We start from the raw sequence: 6,769 nt of genomic DNA on the forward strand, positions 1-6,769 counted from the left end.
CTATGATCAAGATTTTGTTAATATCTTTGGCCACTTATTTGTTGTTATTGTTCAATATTCCGAAATGATTGGCATATAGATTTGAAAGTATTTTATGTAATTTTAATGGGAAAACCTCTATGATTCAAATATCACTCCTTGTGAATTGAAGAATTTCAATAAAAGTATTTAGAATGTTGCGTTGGTGTGTATGCCATTATGTCATTCAACAATGTTCTTCTTTTTAAATGGTGTCGAGATTGTCAAAAGAGGAGGAAAACTTGTGGACAAAAGCAATTAGGGTGATGTCCAGATTGTTTGGTTGTGAATGCCTATCCTCGCGGTGTTTGGGGTTCTAAATTAGTGATATTTATAAGAGAATATCATTTTTTATGTTGAAAATGTGTAATTCTATAAGCTTCAAGAAATATTTTTTTATGGAATCTATTGTTTCAGCGAGACTATGATTCAACATATTAATCAATAAAATTTTCGTGACATTTATAATTGGAGATTGTGTGGTTGAGAGACTATTAATTCTGAACGGGCCTTAGGTGTGATTCTGGTAACATGGAATGCGGATCTAATTGAGAAAATTGACGTTAATATATGTCAATTTTTTTGTTACTATACACTTTTGTAACCGTGGGGATAATTTTTGATGAGTCATTTATGCGGTGTACGAATTGGTTCTTTCTAACCTTAAGTCTGAGTTCTTCACTAATATTGTGTAGAGACAAGTATTTGAGATGTACTTATTATTTTTGCGGACGATATGAATGAATTTATAGTTTCAACCGAGAAAAAATAGCACGCAGACTCACAAGGCATATGCGCGAGTTTTTTGAGAGAATAAAAAATTTGTAGCTAGTTGATTTGTGACTTTGGAAGGAGGGAGATTCACATTCAGAAGAGGTAACAAGCACGGTGGGAGTGTACAATCCCGCATTGATATGTTTCTAGTGAGTAACTTGATTTTTCGTGGTGTATCTAATATATTTTTGAAGGTCTTACTGTGGGTTGTTCTGATTATTGTCCTATCCTTATTGTGCAGAGAGATGTGGTTCGAACTAGTTGACCTTTCAGATTCGTGAACAAGTGGTTGACTATAGGTGATTTTAGCTCGAAGGTGAAAGGGTGGTGGGCAAGTGAGGTTATGTTTGTCTCCCCATCCTCTAGGTTTTTTATTAAGCTTAAAAATCTACGTAAGTTGCTAAAAAGCTGGTTTGTGTGGGATCGTGCATTGTTCTACTCTAGGATTGATATTTTATGTTGTCAAATTTTAACAATTGATGGGTTGGAGGAAGTTCGTGATCTTTCTATTGCGGAAATTTCTTCATGGATTCATCTAGTGAGCGAGTTGTTTGAACTATGTAAAGAGGATAAAATTTGGACGAAACAACATAGCAAAGCAATTTGGATACGTGAAGATGATAAAAACACAAGTATTTCAATGACATTTCTAAATCACAAGAGAAAAATAACGCTATTAACTTGATATCCATTACGAGTGTCGTGCATGAGAACAAACTAACTATATCTACGGGTATTATTCAATTTTAGAAAGATTTATCCATGAACTATTTCGGGTTAGACCAAAGTTAGATGACATTAGTTTTCCTCTAGATGCTAATGAGAAGTGCATGATGGAAGCTCATTTCTCTATCGAGGAGGTGGAGGCGACAATAATAAATTGTGGTAGTGATATGTCCCCCGGGAGCGACCGATTTATTTAGGGTTTTCTTAAGGCTGATATAATGGAGGCTATAGATAATTTCTACCGATTCTCATCTTTTGAGAAAAGCTAGAATTCTACATTGATTGTCCTCATTCGTAAGGCAACCAAGACTATCGATGTGAAGAACTTTTAACCCATCAGTTTGGTTACGTCATTTTATAAGATCATCGCGAAATGTTTGGCAAACAGAATACATAGAGTTTTGGGTTCGGTTATCTCTAGCAGCTAGATAACTTTCATCGAATACTTTCAAAATTTTGATATGGCGTTGATCACCAATGAGTGTATTGATTGACTAATTGTAGTGGGAATAAATATTCTTTTATCAAACTCGATATTGAAAAAGCATATAATCATGTTAGTTGGGAGTTCATTTTTGATATTATGGGTATAGAATATGATTTTTTTGTCGACAAGGAAATTCTCCATTTTTCGTGAATGAGAGCTCCAAGGGGTTATTCGGGAGTTCAAGGGGTATAAGAGAATGTGATCCTCTATCCCCTTTATTGTTTGCTGAAAATACGAGTCGTTTTCGAGGGGTAGAGTGCAGTTTGAGACAATCTACGTTCTTTATGTATCATTTATTGTTTCTAGATGAAACACTTTGTATGATTCAGACTACTGAGAGAAATGTTAAGCACCTTCGTGATATCATTTAGTTATTTGACACGTGTTCGAGATTGCATGTTAATTAGGGTAAATCCAATATCTTTCTCTTTGATTCAGTTTTTTCTAATAAAATGATTAAATTGACATGTATTTTGAGATTTTAAATTGGAGTTTTTCCATCTACGTATTTCGGACTCCCTCTATGTGCTAAGGTTAACTCCAAAGTTTCTTGAGATTCGATCATCACTAAGATGGAGAGAAAGCTTTCCATTTGAAAAAGTAAATTGATTTCTAAGGGTGGTCGTTTAGTCCTTATCAAGAGCGTTCTTGCTTCAATACCAACTTATATAATGTCTCTATTTGTCCTCCCAAAGTATGTGACTGTAAAGGTGAAGAGAATTATGTATAAATTTTAATGGGGATCATCTAATTTCTCACTTTCTCATTTAGTGAATTAGATAATGTTAAATTAATAAAAGAGTAGGAGGTTGAGCATCTGAATCTTCTAGTTTCAATAAAACTTTATTATTTAAATGGTATAGTAGATTTGCATCTAAGTAAAATAGTACTTGAGCTAATTGATTAAATATAAGTATGGTTAAGATAAGTTTGATTGGTTCACCAAGAAATCTTATAGACCCGTGGGATGTAACATTTGAGATGGTATCTATGCCATGTGGAATGTTTATCGAGATAATTCATTTTTGTTATGGGTGATAAAATTTGATTAGTTTCTGAGATGACACTTAGTGTTGTGTTAAATGTCTAGAGAATGTTTTCCCCGAGCTTGCTTATATTGTAATTTGTAGAGATGCATCAGTACAAGATATGTTTGAAATTCACTATAATGGTTTTTCTAATCATATTAGTTATAAAGGAAGATTGAACATAGAGGAAAGTATGTCACATGATAGACGGTTGTTCATAGTTATAAATAAGAGGTTAAATCTGTCTTCTGAGGATTCTATACAGTGGCGTGATCTAAATAACTTTCATGTGGAGCATTATTACACTTTGTTCAATAAAATAAGCATGTTTAATCTTTGTTAGGAAAATTTATGAGAGTTTAAAAGACCTACCAATATCTCATTTTTTTGTTGGAGTGCTATTCACGACATAATTCTCACTAATGATAGATGTATGCAAAAATATGATTCTTGTGAATCATTGTTGTATGTTCTATAAGGATGTGAATACGGCTTTCTGTCTGTTTTTACATTGTCACGTTATCGCATGTATATGGAGTGTTTTGTGAAATTTGACCAGAATCCAATAGGTTATGTCGGAGACCATCAGTGACTATTGGGAGGCATGGATTCGGGTGGCTACTTACAAGATGGATTTATGTACCTATAATTTTTAGATGAACTATCTAAGTGGAAAGAAGTAAGAGAATATTTAACAACCAAAGTATGTCATTAAAGATTATTCACAATGTCATTATCATGACGATGCCAAAGATTTACTCCGAAAAATTTGTGAATTTGTGTGAAAACCTTATTGCTCTTTTAGAAGATCTACGAGTCAATTAATTGTATTTATGTTTTTTAATTTATTTTCTTGCTTTTATGAACTCTGTTTTTCATGTTGTGTTTTTTTTTGTGCTTATACGATTTTTTTTATTAAATGGATCATTTTAAAAAAAAATCTAGTATGACACAACACCGCCATGACTTTCACTTCCATTACAATGTAGAGATTGTAACTTTGGATATTCTTGTCTTCAATTGTTGAGTCATATTACTAGTAAGTGTGAAATGCTCGATCATCTCATGGATGACTTTCACAATAATATTTTCTTAAATTTTTTTTTGAGAGGTGACAAATTCTTTTGAGGAGCTTATGTTTTCCAACATGTAGGGGATAGGTGTTTGAATATGAGAAGATTTCGTATAAATATATGGATTTTTTGGGCACACTTAATTGCGTGCATTTAGTTAAAGGAGTGGATTATCCAGTCTTGTGGGATGGCGTTTGGAATTTAATTTATGGTTCATAATTTCTTCTTCTTTTAACTCAATCATCAACTCATAAAAAATATTAACATATGACTATTATGCATTACATAAAAATACATCTGTTTACGTTGAATATTATTGAGATTCATTAGGTATGTCTGAATCTTTGGGTAGTTGTTGAGAACTTTGATATGACAGTGTAACCCCTGAAAAACCATTTGGTTCCGTGGAAACTCGAGGTTCGAGAATCTCAACATTGGTTTGTGTGTAAATAATCTTTTTAAAATATAACATTATTTTAAAAGATTTTAAATGATTCCTGACAACTTTTGAAATTAATTAAAAACAATTAATTTTTTGTTCAAATTTAAATAATATTGAGGATTGTAGTAATAAAATTACAATTTGAGTTTTTTTTTAGAAATCCGTTGTATAAATTAATTAAAAATATTATTTCATTAGAAATATAGTCGCCAATTGATTTTTGAAAATTAATAAAAAAAAACATACGTGTAAAAACGTATTTTTAGCCAGAATTTCTTTTAGTTCGTAGTTTGGTGAGGCTCGGGAAATGACTTTCACATTTAATTCTCTGTACCCGTTTTAGAAACGGTCTCTACTTATAAATTTGGCTTTTAAAAATCGGTTGTATAACATTTTATTTTAATCGATTATTCTTCTGATCCTAAACACGCGTAGGTTTGTGCGTATTTAAAAATTGTAATAACAATTATATAAATGCGGTTACCTGTTGCAGATGACATTGACTAGGTAGGAAAATACCTAAATAGCATCGATTTTTTTAAAGAAATTATGGTTTAGACATAGATCCCAAACGGGCATTAAAATATTTTGTGTGAAAATATCTCAAAAATATTTTTGAAATCATTTTCTAGTTTTGGGGATTTTTAGAAAATTGTTTAGGGTTCTAAAATTATAAAAATAATTTTAGAAATTTAAAAGGGAACCAAATAGGCCTTAGGACCAATGTCCTATATCCTGGGTTCATTTTATTGACCGGGGCTAAAAAAATACTTTATCCTAGTTAGAGACCCCTCGGTCCGGGTTCGGGATCCTCGTTTGAGGTGTAGAAGTCCCTTGGTTGGGTGCTAAGGCATGTCGATCTTTGTCTAGAATTCTCGGTCGGACGCCTCGATCCTGGGTGAAAGTCATCGATCATGGGTTCAGGAGGTCTCATTTGGGTACGAGACTCCTCTGTCTTATGTCTGATTTTTCTGTCGGACCTCTCAATCGGACCTATCAGTCATGAGTGAAAGTCATCGATCTTGGGTTCAGGAGTTATCGGTCGGGTGCGAGACTCCTTGGTCCTAGGTCTAACTTCCTATTCAGATGTAAAAATCATCGGTTAGATCTCTCGGTCCTAGATGAAGAATATCAGTCGGACCTCTTGGTCCTCAAAAATATCAAAATTGTAGGTTTTGCAATTTTGATGGAGTATTGGATTCTTTGATCCATGGGCTTGGGTAGCTTCACAAAGCTTTCAAGAACATTTAAAACATCATCCCAATGTATCAATCGTTCTAGGTGATGATCAATTCATTCAAAACAGTTTATGGCTAAAACTTGGGTTTTTGGTTTTAAAATTGTTTTGAAGTGTTAGGAGTTTACCAATAATTTCCTTATACTTCATATAATTGTTTGGTACCAAAACATGAACACCGACTGTTCATTTGGACCAATTCAAAAAATCAAAATTTCTCAATTATTTTGAAAAACTTATTTTGATCAAACATGATCGGGGTGGATCAAACATGATCCAAATAGTTGTCCAACATCTTTAGAAACATGTTGGAAAGATTTTTAAGCTGTTGATCTTGAGGATTAACCTAAAAACAGAAAACCCATTTTTAAATTTTTTGAAATTCAAATTTGTGTTTTTTTGGATCGAACGATCGATCTTGGCTTTCACAAAAGCTGATAAATGATTATAGGATCAATTTTCAATAAAAAAAATCTAAAAATCAAGCAGCATACAAGCTTATGAAAACTGAAATATAAAAATTTCAAATTCAAACTGGAAGTATGAATTAAAAGGTGAATGAAAATATACCATGTATCGAAGAACACTCCTTAGATCTTATGGAAGCTTTGGAGATGATCAGATCCATGCTTTAAGGTCTTACACGAAAATTAAAAAAGTTCAAAAGATTAGTGCTTTAATGGCGTATTTTTGAGTTTTTATGATTCGAGGCTTGAGAGTTGATCTCATCGCTTCAAAATTGTCAAGGAAGGATATTTATAGCCTCTCGAAGTTAGTTAATGGAGTCAAGTGGATTGAATCAGCCAAAATCTATTTATGGCATTTTGGCTATTTTTCTAGGTAGTTGCCGGAATAGGCATTGATGATGCCTATAGATGTAGGGGAAATGATTATCGTGGTAGGGTGATCATTTCACCTTTAAAATCAACTATAATGGTGGACTAACGGTAGGGTTCCATCTTTGAAAATTCAAAGATGGTTGTC

This window comes from Impatiens glandulifera, chromosome 7 (assembly GCF_907164915.1).
Source record: "Impatiens glandulifera chromosome 7, dImpGla2.1, whole genome shotgun sequence".
NCBI classification, from domain to species: domain Eukaryota; kingdom Viridiplantae; phylum Streptophyta; class Magnoliopsida; order Ericales; family Balsaminaceae; genus Impatiens; species Impatiens glandulifera.